Source organism: Callorhinchus milii, unplaced genomic scaffold (assembly GCF_018977255.1).
Source record: "Callorhinchus milii isolate IMCB2004 unplaced genomic scaffold, IMCB_Cmil_1.0 Scaffold14, whole genome shotgun sequence".
NCBI lineage: Eukaryota > Metazoa > Chordata > Chondrichthyes > Chimaeriformes > Callorhinchidae > Callorhinchus > Callorhinchus milii.
The window spans coordinates 2995769-3013879 of NW_024704755.1; positions in this window are offsets into that span (position 1 = coordinate 2995769).

Consider the following 18111-nt stretch of genomic DNA (forward strand, 5'->3'; position numbering starts at 1 on the left):
AGGCGCCTTGTGAAATGCAAGGAGGATTTTTTTAAACCTCAATACATCGAGTGTATTCCTGTAATTGCTTTTTCTCCTTCCTCAAGGTAGAATATTTAATAATTTCAGGATGTTGAGTGTTTTGACAAGAGTTCACAAGGTGACAGGAATTCACCTTGCTTAAACTATTTGTGATTAATCTGCGTAAATAAATCTGAGTTGGGTCTGTACCTGATATTGGGAGAAACTTGCTTTAAACAAACATTGCGCCCAGTGTGAGGTTGAAGATTACTGCAGTTTGTGCCTTGCCTTTCAGAGAAGGAATTCTCTTTTGAGTGACTCATTGTTTCATCAGTTTAAGGTGTAGCAGGTTAGAAAAAAAAATCTCTGCTCTGCAAATTTAGCTATCTTATCACAAACTCAAAGGCTGTGCCCAGAATTGCATTTGCACAAGAGTTTAGTAGAAGCTTTACAGTGAAGTTCAGAAGAGGTTTTTCAAGTGTACGTCAACTTGAAGATAAACCTTAGTTAGCGATCTTACCTTGAAATTCTGATGAAGAAATTGGAGGGAATCTTTTTTGGGGGGTGGGGGCCGTCATTTATCATCACGTTGTCATTTATGGGTTTGGAATCTGTATGGGAATGTGTATTTCTGGAATTCCATCCTGGAGTACCACTGACTCCCTCCTTCCCTCCCTCCCTCCCTCCACTCTTTCAAGACAGACCATAAAATATACCTTTTTCACTGCAGTTTCAGTCATCTTTTTCCTACCCAGCTCCCACCCCAACTTGTCATCAACATCAACTGCTTTGAGATGTCCTCCCCCAGTGTGAAGGGTGCCAGATAAATGTAAATCAAATTGTTTTCCCTATCAGTACCTTACTGTGTGAAAACAAATCCCACAGTATTTGATTCAAATCACTTTCTTTAACTATTTCAGAGCAAAGTCTCCTGAAACAAGTTCACCCACGTGTATGTTGGTTGTTTTCAACATTGATGTGGTCTGTGGTCAGGAAACTGCCTGGAGTGACCAGAACAACCCAACCATGACTAGCTTCCCATCCGGACTGCGCATAAAGGGGAGGTCATGATCTGTCCTGCAATCATACTGAGGACTTTATGTGCTAATACATCAATGTCAAATTGACACAACTCACTCCTTATAAGCACTTAAAATAAATGCATTGTTTTTCTGAGATTTAATGCAAAGTTATCACAGGCATTTCACCTGGACTTCATCCTAGCCATGAAATCAGCAGCCATCAGTCTAGTCAGTCTTCACTTGACAAAGAATCTGAAGAGCCAGCTATTTTATTACAGACGCACTAGAAGAGTTGTCCTTTTTGTTAAAATCGCAGGTGTAAATACACAATTAGTACCAGTTGGGCAGTTGTAAAGTAATGGAAACTGTAACCTTGGAATTTGGTCAGGCTGACTACAATGCCAATCTCAGCGCGATCTCTATCTGATAACACGCTGTACTCAGGCTCTTTCGCAACAAGGCTGTTAGATGGTGATTTCATATAGCATGTTCATATTGACAGTGAAATAGGAGCAGATCAGATGCATATATTGGAGTGAATATCACCACATCAGCAGGCAGGTGGCTGGCTGGTTTGAAAGATCTCTAATTAATAGTCGATCGGGAAGATACCAGGACTTGGTCATTCATTTTATGGCTGTTTTAGGCATTGTGGCTGAGTGCAGTTTGGCTGTTGCATTGCCCCACATAATGCACAGTTGTCACCATACACTTTACAGTAAATTCTGTGAAGCACTTACATGTACCTGTCCACTTCCCTTTTGCGACACACACAATTCATTGCCTCACTGCCTCTCCCACCTTACTTGGCTGGGCATTCCACGTCCCAACAACTTTGTGTGTGTGTGTGTGTGTGAGAGAGAAAAATGTTTTGTGTCGGTCTGAGCAAAAAAAAAAAGAGGGCTTTCGAGTCTGTTTCAGATTTGTTTGGATCTAAAGTGGATCACAGATAAATCGTGATTTTCATGGCTAGGCTGAATTCCAGGTGAAATGCCTGTGGTAACCTTGCATTAAATCTCAGAAAAACAATGCCATAATTTAACTGGGGAAGAGGTTAAGGAGATTGGTGTTATTGGCATTGATTTTCCATGTCAGATAATGGTGAGTCACTGCGCACTGATAAGATGAGATTTGAAATGTTTATTTTTTGTGCTTGCACTGTAATTTTATGAGCCATAAAAGCCGGTTATATATTAAGTGTAACCTTATGTATTCGTTCGAAAGCAGTGCTGATAGCAGGTAACAGTGCCATTCTCCAGAACTTTCAAACTATCCAGACACAAGGGCGAAACGAACGCATAATTCAGCAAAACAATAAAAATAATAATCCTTGCATTTATTTCTCCCGGCGTCCTCCCGACGTGAACAACAATAACAACAACAATGACAAAATTACATTTGTAAGAACGCCTTTCACATCAGAAGGTTGTCCCCAGGCGCTGGACAGTCAGTGTTTTGGACCCGAGCTGGGGGTTGGGATTGGGGAGTGTGGAGGGCACGGGGGGGAAGGAGGTTTGATCGAAAGCACGGTCGAAGAGGAGGGTCTTGAGGTGGGTCTTGAAATTGGCAAGGTAGGGGCGAGGTGAAGGGACTGTGGGAAGGAGTTCCAGAGAGTGGGGACAGAGTGGCAGAAAGCCCGCCTGCCAATGGTGGGGTGGGCGAGGCGGGGGACGTGAAGCAGGCCAGAGCCCGCTGAGCGGAGGCGGCGGGTAGGTTGGTAGGGGGTTGAGGTAGCAGAGGTAGGGGGGAGCAAGGCCATGGAGGGCTTTAAAGGTGAGGACCAGGATCTTGAACTGTATCCTCTATGTGATAAGAAGCCAGTAGAGGGTGAGGATGGGGGTGATAGTGCTATGGAGCCTAGTGTGGGAGAGGACACGGGCTGCAGAGTTCTGGACGACCTACAGCCTACGGAGTGAGCAGTTGGGGAGGCCGACAAGCAGTGAGCTTGCATAGTCAAGCCTGGATGTTATGAATGCGCGTATGAGGGTTATGGCGGCTTGCGGTGTGAGACAATGGCGGAGCCGGGAGATGTTGCGGAGGTGGGGGATGGCAGAGTGGGTCATGGCACATTCTGTCAGGACAGCAGTGGTCTTGGAGTCAAAGGTGGAGGCAGAGAGGTAGAGTTGGGTGTCATCCGCATACATGTGGAAGTTGACCCCACGTCTGCGAATGATGTCACCAAGAGGGAGCCTTTTGTGAAAGGCGCTATACAAACATACTTTAGTATTTAAGCGCTCTGAGGCACTACCCTGCGTGGAGTGCGCTATATAAGTGCGAGTTGTTGTTGTATTGTATTGTAACCAACAAGACATGAAATTACTAATCGCTGAAAAAAATTGCATCTCTAAAAGCTTCTTAATTGCAGCATATGGACCACGGAAAGTATTAGGTAGGATTCCTGGTCTGTACTGAGTTACCAGGATGAGCCAGGGTTACAGTGGGGGACAGTATTTGGTCTCAGTGAGCCAGTAAGGGGAAAAGGTTTTCTTCTTGTCACCTGAACTATTTGCCCTCCGCTGAACGGTGTTAATCTAAGGTGTCGTTGGTAGTGCTGTTTTGGTGTCAATGAAAGGATAATTGGGATTAAATGAAGACTTTGATCTGAGAGCTAATGCAGTCTCGATGGTAAAAAAAAATGCACTGCTTCTTTGCTGGAAATTTCTGTATCTCGATAGCTTGGGGGTCACTGCTGTACCTCATGCCTTTTGCTCACCACTGACATCTTGTGCTGAGTACAGGAGGGACATGAGCTCCAAGGATTTACTGTGTGGCAATCATTAAGTACACCATTCCCCATTGTGGAAAAAGGTTATTTTTAAGATTTTGTGCCAAATTAAATTTTAAGCGAAATGGTCAACAGGTGGAAGATAACGAATATCGATCTTATCGGGAACAGCTTATCACTAATCGGTTCAGTTTGTTCTTAACCTAGCTTTAATGTAGGAAAAGCTAGGAATTTCTCACGATGTCCGAGCCAACAATACCTCCAAATAAAGTTAGTCATTCACGTGACTGGCTGTTTGTCGGCCACTGCTGCGTGCAAAACGGCTGCCGTTTTCGCCAGCAAAATACACAGCCGCTTCACTTTACGGTACGTCCTGTGAAGCGTTTGAGACGTCTTGCTGATGTGAAAGGAGCTATATCAAGCTCAAGATTTTTTTTGCAAACAAAGGGTATGTTTCAAAACCATTTATTTTTACACCAAGTTGAAAATTGGATGGAAAAATAATCACAACAAAACATTGTTTTCTTCGATCGAGAAATTTGGAACATTTCAGGAAAACCAGAACAAAAACAGTGAACAAAACATACATCCAGGAATCACCAATTAGATAAATGAAAAATTGCAAAACCTCGAGAACTAAAAACTGGATGTAAAATAAGAAACCTCAGCCAAAAGACCTTTTTGGTGAGTAATTCCTTCTTAGAACAAAAGGAAAACATATAGGCCAAACACTGTGAAAAATAGCCGGGTGTGTGACACTTCGTCACGTCTCAACTCCACGCAGAAGTAGTTCATAATCTTTTGAATTGAAATCAAGAGTATTGGAGAGTCTGTGGAAAATTAACAACTGGAACTGACAAAAGCTAACAGATGTCTGCTGTCAGCACAGTGAATACAAAGACAACATAAGTGATGCTGTGTGCAATGCCTCTGTTCAATAGCTTGGTGTTATCCTATGCTTATTTATCGTCTTTTATTCGATCTGTCAAGGCAGCAGAACAAGAGGGCACAGGTTCAGGGCTGCAAAGGGCAATTACAGGACAGATACCAGGAAGTATTTCTTTACTCAGCCAGCAAGCAGTTCACGGTGGGCAAGAAGCAAAGCAACTTAAAAGATTAGCTTAAACAGTAGTCCTCGCCCCTCTTAGCCTTTTCAAGAGGCGAGAAAGCATGGATGATGAATCCAAGCCACCGTTGAGTATGAAATATTATCAAATCTTTGTTTGTAAAAACTTAAACGGGAACCAGTCAGTGGAAGTCCCTTACTCTTTGCTTAGCACTAGAAAGCAATATCGGCCTCTGAAAATGAGCTGATGATTTTGATCGAATGGAACGTGTACATCAACTAAGATTCCTGATGCTACCTTGCTTTTATTGAGTGTCATCACCAGAGGATTAGAGAGTACAGTAACATACATTAGAGCCCTCCTTTTTTTGCATTAGACCAGGAATTATAAAGATAAGTGCATTCTTTGTAGCTCTAGGAAATCACATGAGACTTTGCTTCTTAAAATACCCAAATTGTAGCAAGCTTTTTCCTGGCTCCCAAAGCCTTTGCTATAAGTGATGTCAACCATATAGATGGAGAAAGGTCTCGCAGGAGTAATAGCAATGACTGGTGTTTAGTTTCTTACTCATCAGTTGAAACAAGGTTATTTACCTTTCTCTTGAATATTCGCCCAGATTTGTTGCAATGGGTTGAAATTAGCAGTTTCATAATAACTGCCCTTCCATTTGATGTAGCACCTTGTCACACACTCAAAGTGTCTCAAAGCACTGCACCGGATTTGTCAGAAACAGAAATTTGCAACAACGACAACAGCGACTTGCATTTAGATCGCTCGCTTGGTCTCAAGCCACAGTGTCTCAAGCCACAGAATAATAATATTAATCCTTGCATTTGAGATAGCGCCTTATTACGTCTTCTAGACGTCTCAAAGCGCTTCGCAGAATAGACTGTAATGTGAATTGACTGCATATTTATGGGCGAAACACAGCAGCCAACTTGTGGATTGAAGTGACCAATTTTATTGTTTTTTTTTCTTGAGGGATTATTATCAGGCGTGGGGAGTATGAAACTTGCCCAAGGTTTCACCCTGCCGGGAACTGAACCCAGGTCTCTCGCTTGTGAGGCGAGTTCTCTAAGCAATTGAGCTACAGGACCTCCAGAAGGAGATCATTCAGCCCATGGTGCTGTGCTGGCCCTGTGAAAGAGCTCTCCATTTAGTCCCACTGCCCTGCCTCTTCACCTACATCACTTACTTATAATATTGCACTCCAATAACCCAACTCATGAAACCACCTGTGAGACCAATGTTTTTACTCTAACCATTCGCCTCGATGTCACCGATGCAGATATTCCTTATGGAATTATCCTGCTGTGCGTAATGGTTTAGCCTCGACATGAGCAGAGCTCAAACTCGTTCTCTGTAACAAAGAACCACTGGGTGTGGAGAACACAGATGGTTAAACCCACGGGATATTTCTTCACTCGCTCGCAATGGGAAACCAGCGGGTTTCCGGTAACTGATGAAGTGCGTGGGACACATCTCGTTCTTGACGCCACCCTGAACTCTTCCGATGTTCTCAGGCCTCTCTTTATAGATGGCAAACCGATCATTTGTTGGCAGCCACTTGACCAGATGTCTAGAAAAATAGATAGATTAATATGTTTTGGTTGGACTGCGGAAAAATGTCCCTATTTCAGTGAAGCTGGTGGAGAGAAAGCTTTTTCGATAGCTCCCCGGACACAATGTTAAAGGTTAATGTGCCTTATTGCGTTGCCAAATATTTGGTAGATTAATCAAGAGCCCAAGAGATTTCTTCTGAGAACATGTTGTGCATTAGCAAATGTAGGCAGAGATTACTGCATGAAGGAAGCAGGTGCAAGGGCTCATTTCTGGCCATTGCAGGTATTGGAAACCCAATAACATACAGAGTCAGATTAGTGTTTAATAGTGCTTCTTTTCCCTGCTGTTGATACGCCTGTGTATTTGGTATACAACAGCAGTGCGCGGGGGTTTCCAGGTTCCTAATTAAAAATATATAAATAATTCACACATTTGGTATTTGGCTTTATCACCTTGTTGAAGCATCTCCGTGCACACTATGGTAAAGTGTGGTGACTGTGTTTTTCTAGGCGAACAAAGCAGCCAATTTGGGCACACCTGCTCTCAAAACTTTCTTACCAATTTTATCTGGGGGATTCACTGCCGGGACACCTGAATTAACTCTCTTCTCTTTCCAACTTTTGCCTTGGAAACTTTAACGTCCACCTGAATAGGCAGGTGGGACCAAAGTTTATTGTCTCACCATGTAGTACCGCATCTCTAACAATCAACTCCACTCTCCACCCCCTCCCTCCTTCCCCTCCCTGCACTGCATTGGAGTGTCAACCTGGATCATGTGCTCAAAATCCAGATGTGGGGTTTGAACCCACAACCTTCCGATTCAGAGGTGAGAATCCTACCGACTGTGCCAGGCTGGCACCCAACCACGAGGCTGGATTGTCTGGGAACTTGAGATCTCTCAAAATAAGAAAAACCTTGTGTCTTGTGCTGTCCATGTGGCGATGAAAGCTTTATTTGCGTTCCCACACTATGGAGATCACAAAGAATTCAAACGTCATTGTGTCATTTAGGCTTTTACATTTTTCAGCATAAAAGTCTGGTGAGACGTCGCTGGACATTGCCATCTTGGTTTTCATGAAATGGATCGTAACCCACTTCTGGTTATTACGAGTCAACTGTACAAAGTGGAAATGAGTAAATCACATTTATATCAGGCACTCAAACCACAGTCCTGATCCATGCAGCCAGAATTTTGTTTTTGGGGTGGGGAGGGGTTTGGTCAGCCGGGTGCCTGACTCATGCGGAAACCCGTCACCGTTGCTTAAGAGTATGCAAACCGAACTGAGAATTCCAGGCTACACATGGAAATCCCAGAGATGGATTGTTGGAATGGAATGCACTCTCTCTCCCTGGAGGGACGCCTCCTGCTTACCTAATTCTAGAAAGTATTAGGCGCAGGTTAGCAAGAGCCAAGGCTTGGGGACCCCAGAGTGTGTGTTGGGGTAACTGCTGGGGGTCTAAGCAGCTAAAACCACATAGCTTGCAGCCAGAACAATGCACAGAATGGAGGCTTTCTGATTTCCGCATAAAAAGAACGAAAAAGTAACACTTAATCTACACCTTGTTCCTTATGTTCCCACACCTCTTGGCAATCAACAGGAAGTGTGGGAGAAGCCAGGACACTCTGACTCGATTAAGAAATCTCGTCTCTGAAATGGGAGCGTGGTAGGGTTGGTATTCTAGAACAATGAGATCCAGTGCTCTAGAAGGAGCTTTACATCTTGGTGAGGAATCATCTATTCCCCTTTACTCTCCTCGATTCTATTTGTGAGTGTGGGAAATGTCATAATGCTGCTGTAGAATTAGTCAATTTGCTTTGAAAATACGTAGTCGCTGCACTTTGCAGTGAACTCTTGTGAAACACGATGAGGCAGCTTGATGGATGATACTGATAAGGCTTAACATGAAATCCGCATTCGGAGAATGTTTCAATAACTATAAAATATAGTTTGAGTTGGGTTTAAAGTATTAGATTACTTTCCACATCATGGTTGTCTAAGGGAAATGTAACTGCAAAGATGTTGAGTGCCAAACTGCACTCTAGAGAATATTGGTCCAAAATACGATTCACTATAGTATTTTAATTATCTATAAGCCAACACAGACGTTCAGCTCATTCTTAGGTCAATGTCTTCAGCTTCTTATCTGATTTCACCTCAAATCCTGAACTATGTGGAAGTGTATTACGAGGGAAAATGCAGATGTGTTTTGTTAAACCTCATTTAATCCTTTGCAGTGTTTGCCTTCAGCCACTAGATGGAATCAAATAAAATCTACTGTGTAACCACAAGTTCGCAAGGCTCCCCTGATCCTGGGTATAGTTTGCTGGGCTTCTCATGGCTTATCACTGGTAACTAAAGGCTTAAGCACGTGCTGATGCATGAGCAAAGATATCGTAGGCTGAAAGGTCCCTTTAATAACGATCTCCCTCCCACCCCCCCCCATCACGTCTAATACAAAGCAGCTTACTGGTTTACAATTTCATGGTAAGCCACACTTACATGGTACAGACAAGAGCCTGACTTAGAATGGCCCGAACTGTTGTACCAATTTAGAGATCCTAATGATTCAATAAACCCCAGGCATGTTAGCTGCAATGTAACACCAAGTGTCGGTAACGGACTGAAGCACAATTGCGTGTCTGCTTTTATGCCTTTCCCACTTCATTACCTGTCTCCTCTCGTCCGCGTTCCCTGAAGCGTTTATGTAGGAAAAGTAAACACGTTAAACAGAAACCCAAGGAAGTGTTATTACACAATCCGAGGAATGTTGGGAAAGGGAATAATTACCAGGTGATGGGGACCGCATCTTGATATATTTGTGTAAAAAAATACCCAGCGCATTTTTGCCCTTTGGTTTATCATGTGTTTTACGTTTCCTGCTTGGACTGTGAATAGTTTACCGTCTCATCCCAATTCTTGTTTTGCACAGTTACGGCGTGTCGGTTTTAACCCTATACTTTCCAAGACGCCGCTTCTTAAAAGGCAGCAAGACGGCGTTAAGTCAGAAAGAAATTGCTCCGAATGATAATTAATTTAGAGTTAGAGTTCTGACCCGAATCGTTGACTCACTTTCTTTTCTCCGTAGATGCTGCCTGACCTGCTGAGTTTTCCCAGCTCTCTCTGTTTTTGTTTCAGATTTCCAGCATCTGCAGTATTTTGTGTTTTGGTAATTAATTTAGTTTCTTTCTCTGAACAATTCTCCTCTGCCCATCTGTAGAAGAAGTCTCTCTACATCATTGTTACATAGAATCATAGAATCTTACAGTGCAGAAGGGGGCCATTTAACACATCGTCTCTTTAAAAGAACTACTAACTCCTCCACTCTTACCCCACAGCCCTGTCAATTTTTCCTTTTTAAGTACCCATCCAGTTCCCTTTTGAAAGCTATTATCGAATCTGCTTCAACCACCCTTGCAGGCAGTGCATTCCAGACCGTAACAACTCTCTGGGTTAAAAAAAAACATTTCCTTATGTGTGTCTGCTGGAGAGGACCAAATGTGTGGCCATTAAGTGCTGCCCTGTGGCATAGTGTGTTGTGGGCTCTGTGACTGCAGATAGTGGTTGAAGAGAGTTTAGACTCTGTTTCTCTTGAAGGAGTCTTCAAGCTGGCATTGAGAGGAAGGGTTTTACTGCCTCGGTCTAGACAGGATTCAACCCCCACACCCCCAGTCTCGTGAGTGCCTGGACACGCGCCTTTCCAGAGGCCACAGCTGAAGCCTTTCTAACCCAAATTGATAATGAAAGCTTCAGTCAAGAAATATGAGATGACATTCCTCTGGTCGAACAGCACCACGAGTGGGTACAGCACAACTAACTGATTCATTCTGCACGCCAGTTTGTGATTTCTCTACAGGAGGTCCTCACCGAGGTCGGATTGGGGTGACGCCGTACCTTGGAGGGATTTGAACGCGAGGACGATGATCTTCAATTCAAATAGTCTAAGGGGGCAAAGTTTGCATTAACATTATGCATTCCTTGTGTTAATTAATACAAACAATGTGTTCTGCTCAACAGGCTCCAGCTTGCTCCATGTCCCCCCCACCCCGCCCTGCCCACCCCACCATCGGCGGTCAGGTCTTCAGCCTCTCTGCCGCCATCCTTTGGATCTCCTTCCTACAGCCCCCTCCCTTCCCTCCTTCAAGGCTGTCTCAAGACGCCCCTCTTTGATCATACCTTCAATCATCCTCCTACCCCTACACTTCCCGCCCTACACCCCTCCTGATCCCAACCACCAATTCGGGTCCAAATCCTCCACTGACCAGCGCCTTGGGACATCCTCCTGATGTGGAAGGCGTAATACAAATGTAATTTGTTGTTGTTGTCGTTATGAAATGGCACAAACGTTTACCCTACTTTTTAGTTCCTCCTCCGCCCTCCCCACACACACGACTCCATCAAAACATTTCCCAGCTGAGTGAACAAGCACTCAGGGGTCACTAGTCTCCAGGAGTGGAAACCCTGGCTTGTTTTAGCTCTCCCAGCTCATGACTGTTCAAACCAAGTGCCTCCAAGTCTGAGGTCAACCAGCACAGGCCGGTGATTGAACATGACACCTTCCAGTCAGCGGGGCCAACCTTCAATCGAAGCAGAGGGTTGACTGAACGGACCTTCGACGGAGCCATGGTAACTTTTACAACATGATGGCTGATGCCAACTGTGTGTTGACACAACAGGCAAGGTTACCTTGGGAAACCCTACTGATCGTGTGTGGGCTACAGTCTGTGTTTGTTGAGATCAGTGTAATGTATCTCTCCTCTCTGTCCTCTCCAGAATTCATCCAAAAATTCAATTTCCCCTCTTTTATTACCCAAAGGCACCAATGCAGTCATGATCCCAAAGCACATATTCAACACAGCCATTGCTGTGACTTTACGAGACTGTTTATTTTACCTGCTAACATGATTAGCACCAGGTAAAAGTTCCCAGGCTAGTGTCACTCACTCCATTTACCAAAGTAAAATTGGTGGTTTTTAGAATGATTTTTTTCCCCCCTTAACCAAGAATTTAAAGGGAAAGAAAGGAAAATGTTGCCATGTCTTAAAACAAATTGCTTGCAAATGCTACCTGTGTGTTTGATGTCTTCGTACCATTTATTTTTATGTTGACTATATTTAGGAAATTACATCTGTTGCAAACTGCACACATCTGGATATTATAAAGTTGCTTCGGTCACTCAAACCATACATGTAATTCTTGGCAGGTTTAAAGGTTACAGAGCTTACTCTGCTTATTGAATTCACATTTGACTAGTGCTGATAAGTGATTGCAACATTGGGTGACAGTTCAGGCTTCTTTTGCTGTTGAATAAGAATTAAATCACATTACATGTATATTACGTTTCTCCCCTGTTGTCCTGGCCAACAATCTCTCAAATAAAAACAAATTGGTCATGCACTTCATGTCTGTTTGTGGGATGTTGCTGTGTGCAAAGTGACTGTTGCATTTGCAAAAAATACAAAATACAGTGCTTTTAGATGTCCTCCTGAGGTAAAAGGTGCTGTACAAATGCAAGGATGATTATTATCACTATATTATATACTGCCCTCATAATAATTTCTGGAACTCCCTGCCTCAATCCCTTAACTACTGATCAGATGTGCTATTGGCTACCTTATATTTACGCACCCCAGTTTGGGACTCACCAAAAAAGTGGAAAAAGCCTATCATATCAATGTCCACCTTATCAAATCCTTTCCTAATCTTGAACACCTCTCTCTGGTCACCTCTCAATCGTCTCAACCCTTCTTTGACTAACAGTGCTGTGAGGTGAGGAATCAGTATCAGATCTTAATCAGAGACAAGATTGGAGCGGGATTGACATTTTAGAACAAGTTGTTGAGAGAAGGTGATGAAACCCTGAGTTGAAGGAAAGCGCACAGTGTACTAGCCCCAACAAAGGCTGTGCGAAAGCAACAACTTTGTTTGGTGATTTAGCTGAGGTCAGTCTGGTTGGCAATTAGAACCATAGTAATTTACAGCACGGAAGGAGGCCATTCGGCCCACTGTGTCAGTGCTGGCTCTTTCAAAGAGCGATCCTTAGCAACATAGGAATTGCTGGACAAAAAAAGACCAAGGTCCAACAAGATCCTTCCATCCTTCTGATCCATTCACCAGCCTTTTCTCCATACTACTGGAGGATGTGTCTTCAATTAGCTTTAGCACTCCTGTGCTGGAATCATTGCTCGTGATCGCTGCCCAGTCACCCTAACCAGAATGGGAGCTTGGGCGCGTGATGAGTGAGGAAGGAATCAAGCTTGGCTATGATAAGTCAATAGCCTGCCCAGAACCTAGGCAAGGTATCAGAGGGTGAATACCCTTGTTTAATCATACTCTCACATGAACTAGTGGAATCTGAGAGGGTGAAATTGTCAATCTTTTTGGTGTTGAAAACTGAGCCGAACTATAGGAAATCCCAAAATAGTTTTCTTGGTATTATTTTGAAGCGTAATTAAGGCAGCTGTGGAAAGACTGGGATACTTCTCAGAGGCTGAATATATATACTACATCCAAACACATGGCGAGCCAGGCAAGATACAAACATATGGTTTAGACATGAACAAGGCAAAGCTCGTGTCTTTAAATCACATGAGGGTTGGGTTTGAAAGTGTTGAACATCTGTTTAAAGAAACACAAGACTGATTTTACGACACAGACTAGAATATAAGCCTATTACAGAGCATATTAAAAAGAAAGTACCTCTTTGACCATGCTTTCGGTCATCTTTCCCCATCCCAGTCACCCCTCATCTCCCCACCCCCAGCTCAGATGCCAAGCCAACAGCGTTAAGCGCTTTGAGATTTCCTCCCAATGTAAATGTAACTTGTATTTGTATTTGTATTTCCCAAAGTGCTTATTTGACGTACTGGAAACGAGTCAAGCAATTGCTAACAATGGGATGCCACGCATTGTCAGAGGTGCCATCATTCAGATAGAACGTGCAAACTAAGCTCCTGTCTGCCTTTTTGCAAGTTAAATATTCCATGAATGGAGTTTCTCCCAGTGTCCAGGGCAGCATTTGTCCAGATAAAATTGGTCATTTCCTTTCCTGGGCTGTTTTGGGGAGATTGTGTTGTGCGGAAATTATTCGCCACCAAATACACAGTCACTGCACTTGACAGTAAGTCCTTCCGAAGCTCTTTAAGATGTCATAGACACTGTATCAAATGTGAAACATTATTAGAGCGTGCCACATTGCACTCAACTCATAGGTGTTTGGAGCAACTTCACATCTTCCAGCACTGAATGCGAGCAGCAGTGTCAGGAACACAGCAGAGCCCAGAGCACAGTTGCCTGACTGCCCTTCACTTTGACTGACGTTCCCTCATTTCTTTTTTAAAAAAAGGATGAAGACTTTTATTTTGACGCAACCCTCAGGAATTCAAATGCTCTGAAAAATTAACTTAATATTTATAAACCAAGATTCCAAGAGACATGAAAAAAGTCTAACTCGGGACTTAAGTTTGTGGAAAATGTCATGTCGATGCAGTTTTAGCATATAAATTATACACAATCTTATACACATTTAGCACCTGTTTTTTTATGCGTGGCGGAGATTGACAGCGCACCCCCATTTATGGCTAAAGGCAATGTAGTTTTTCACATGTTGACGCCAGTTCTCAGTTAGATCCAGGGACATACTTCAAGCTGTTTAAGTGTCTGCAGTGAAACCCAGGCCCCCAGTACGGAAAACTACGGTAAAAATATAATTTATGAGCATGATGTATCACAGCAATTCCCAGATTATGACCTGATTTTCCTTGTCAACCTTGGTTATCTTTCTTGTATTTCCTCCGTCTGCTCAGCGTGCGTTCACAGTGAAAAGACCATTGTTAAAGATTGGTGTTGCTCTAAGTGCAATACCATACAACACAAACTCACATTAATGTACAATAACAACAAGTGACATTTGTGTAGCGCCTTTCACGTCAGGAGGATGTCCCAAGGCGCTGGACAGTCAGGGATCCGCATCCGAGCTGGTAGTTGGGATGAGGAGAGGAAGAGAATGGGGAAGGTTGGGGTAGGAGGGTGACCGAAGGCATGACCGAAGATGAGAGTCTTGAGACGGGTCTTGAAAGAGGTAAGAGAGGGGGCTTGTGGCAACAACTTTCACCTCGGGAGGACGTCCCAGAATGTGTAACAGTACTGGCTGGACGCCTGAGTTGGGGGCGGGAGTGGAAAGATGGGTGAAAGTGGACAGTGGTTGGTTTGGCACATCTCATTAACCCTAGATTGCCCGTCATGTCCAGAAAACCTTCTGTTTCCCTGTGCCAACCGATTTGCAAGTCCACATTGTGACACTGAAACAGATATTGATATTGTACGCTGCCAAACTGTAAGGAGTGGTTTCATTAGTTAATGTTGGCCTCAAGCACTTGCAGGTCAGGCGCAACTTTGACCAAGTCTTACGATTTCAGATCAATTTGTCTTAGCATTTAAGGAGTGAACAGAATTGTGGAAAATTATCAATTCCAGTGTTAGTGTGGAAGCCAATTTTATTCTTTTAAAAAGACACCGTGCAAAACTGGCTTCCAAATCAAGGGTGAATTAAAGATTAATTTGCCGTCTCTTTCCTGTCGAATGCAGGGATTGTGGGTGTGTCTACACGCTATCTGTCACCCGGCCTGTCCTTCACTCACCATGAGGTCTCCATCCAAAAAGCAGTCTGACTTTTACTCTCCATGATTGGCAACCTGACAGAATGTGTCTGGGGTGACGCCAAGGAAAATGGGACTGGAAAGTTCAGCTTCTTCAGCCAAGTCTGCAAGATTTGCAGTGTGAGCTTCATTTGGACCTCAATGTGCTTTACCCCAGGATGTGGCACTGGCAGGGCTGGGCTGGGCTGGGCTGGGATTCACAAGTCTATTCCCAAACCCATCTATAATTTCAGAAGTTGCTGCAGTGAGTTGAAATAGTCCAACCAGACTGGTCCAATAATGATGTTCTACCCCATAACGTGCTGGTTTGGGTTAATGATAGAGCCTCAATAAAGGAAATCAAGAAGCGTTACTTATTTTTATTATACAGGCAGGGTGGCCATTTGGATGTTTTCAGCATTCCTATGGAGGTTAGTTGTAATGTTGGATGCTTGGGTAGATGGCTTGGTTTAACACTGAGTGTGAGTCTATGTGTGTGTTGAGTTTACGTGTGGGTATGCGTGTATTGTGTGTGTTCACCAGTGGGTGAGAGAAACCAGCTGTTGGAGTGGGGCTCTAACACGCAACAATTTCTAAGTGGATTTCTTAAGAAGATAACCAGACGTGCGTCACGCCGACTCATGGGAACGTTGCCTCGGAGGAATCCACTTTCAGAGTTCCTGGATATTTTGATGAGATGGACTTGAATGACATCTTCTCGGTAGAATGACGGCTTCGAGTGGATTCAAGGGCCCTCACGCTTTGAGGCTTCGGGTGTAATCTCCGCGATTAAATTGTGGAGGAATTCAGCTCGCCGGTTTAAAAACAAACATGACAAAAGAGCACATTTAGGTTCTGAATGTAAAGTCAGTCAAGCCAGTCTGTCGTTGATTTTGTTTTAGAACGCCTCTTTTGTTGAAACCCGCCTTGAGATTAAGCACACATCATCCCGGGCACTTGTTTGTTGTTGTTTTTGGATGGTTTTGTTACGGATCCCATTGAACTCAGAATCCTCTTAGACATGTTCATCTGGAATTAATTCTCCTCCCCCCTCCCCCCCCACCCCAAACCCCCCCACCTCCCCCCAAGTCCCTCTGGCTTTTGACAGTTGTTTTTTTGAGGTTCATGAAAATCTATTAAATGTGTTCATGTGTTTAAGCAATGCCCCCCCCCCCCCCGCCATCCCTTACCATCACCAAACCCTCCACTCCCAGCGGCAGTCGTCACAAGTTAGCACGTTGTTTGGACCTTTCCAAAATAACACTTCTCTGAAAATTAAACACATATGGATGGATGTGCTGCTGCCAGAGCACACATGCCGTGCTTTATGCTTTCCAGTGCTGCGTTTTATCTGCAACCTTGACCCATTGTCAAAACAAAAGACCCTCCATTAATAAATCTCTCTTAATTCGTCCCTTCCCTCGGCTTTTGAGCAACGGCTTCTGACTAGGGGAAAGGGGCAGCAATCTGCCTTCGATGAATGTGTGTAGGTGGGACGCATGGAATTCTCAGCTGGGTTTGGACACTCTTAAGCATGGTGATGGGTTTCCGTCCGGGTCAGGCTGACCAAAAAAAAATGAACTGCTTTCTGCCATATTAACAGATCCTTAAACCTCAAAACTTAAATCTCCACCCCACCACCACCACCATCATTTAAAATAAATTAATGAGTTACTATTGAGCGTTGGACGGAAGTTTTAATTTCGCCACGGCTTTGCTATTGCCTGCGTTCCCCCAAAGTGAAAAGGTGGGGGTTTTATCCGGAATAGTCTGTGTAAGAGAGAAGCACTCAGTAAATAAATTCATCATCTTATCCCCTGCATTCCTACATTTAGCCTGAGGGCATCTGGGAGGCTGGAGTAAGGCTAATATATATCCTGGGATCACGTGGAGAGAGGAAACATGCAAGACGCCAATGTATTCTTATTTGTGCCAGAAAGCAGTATACCTTTTTTTGGAATCAAAATCCTGTCTTTAGGTTGTTCTGGTTTTGTGAACATCCAGAAAACCATGGGGTGAAAGTTTCCACGTCTCTTAATAGACTCGATAACACCTCAATTTCAGGTGGACGAAAAGCATCCAAAGCAAAGGATCATCAATGTATTTAAGAGTTAAACTTGGTGCGTGAAACTTGACATGGTATACAGTCAATCCACTTTTCAGTGTATTCTGTGAAGCGCTTTGAGACGCCATGACAACATGATAAAGCGCTATATCAAATGCAAGGATTATTATTATTATTATTAAAATTCAGTGCTTTAATCTCCCATAAAAGAGTGCATGAACCTCACAAATGCAACACACATGAACCATCCCTGCTGCGTTCCTTTAATATCTTTCTGCTTCACAAATCCGACTGAATTTGGCTGAATTTGTTGCCGTTGGTCTGTTACTGCAAACCCAACAAAGTGCCTGCTTGCCCTTAAAAGTGGAACAGCCCAAATGACTGTATTCCTGTATTCCTGACACATGCTGTTCTTCAAGGAGAAAGCGAGGTGTGTAGCTCTGAATGTTAAATATTTAAACCTTAGACACATTCCGTGTATGTTTTTCTAGCTCATTTTTAAAATAAGCACATTGGAAGAGCTGTGGGTTATCTATCACTGCGTGAAAGAATGATTGAGACATTCTCCAGTGATGTCAGCCAAGAATATTTCCTGACCTCTCCCCTCCCATCCCATCCTCCCCAACCCCCCGCCTCTCCCCCCACCCATAACGCTACACCCTTTCAGTCCATGTCCATGTTCTACCCCAAAGTGTCGGTGTCTGCCTGATCTGATCAACCAGGGTTCCTTCCCAATTTCTGTCCAGCTGAGATCAGAGAGCACGGCAAAGAGTGGATTTTGAACTTGGAGTATGGCAGACCCGCCTGGCTCAGGAACCAGACTAGAGACCACCACAGAGAATTCACTCGATTCCCACATTCCGCTGCCAAGCCTTGGAGCAAGTTAAGCTCCCAGGAGACCCTGCGTACCTCCCCTAACCCCAAGGAGGATGGTAACATGCCATCCTATTATTGACCCAAGTATAGGACATTCATTCCGCAGTGAATATATTTTTGATAACTAGATCGCCCGCTCACATTTCTCCAAAAATATC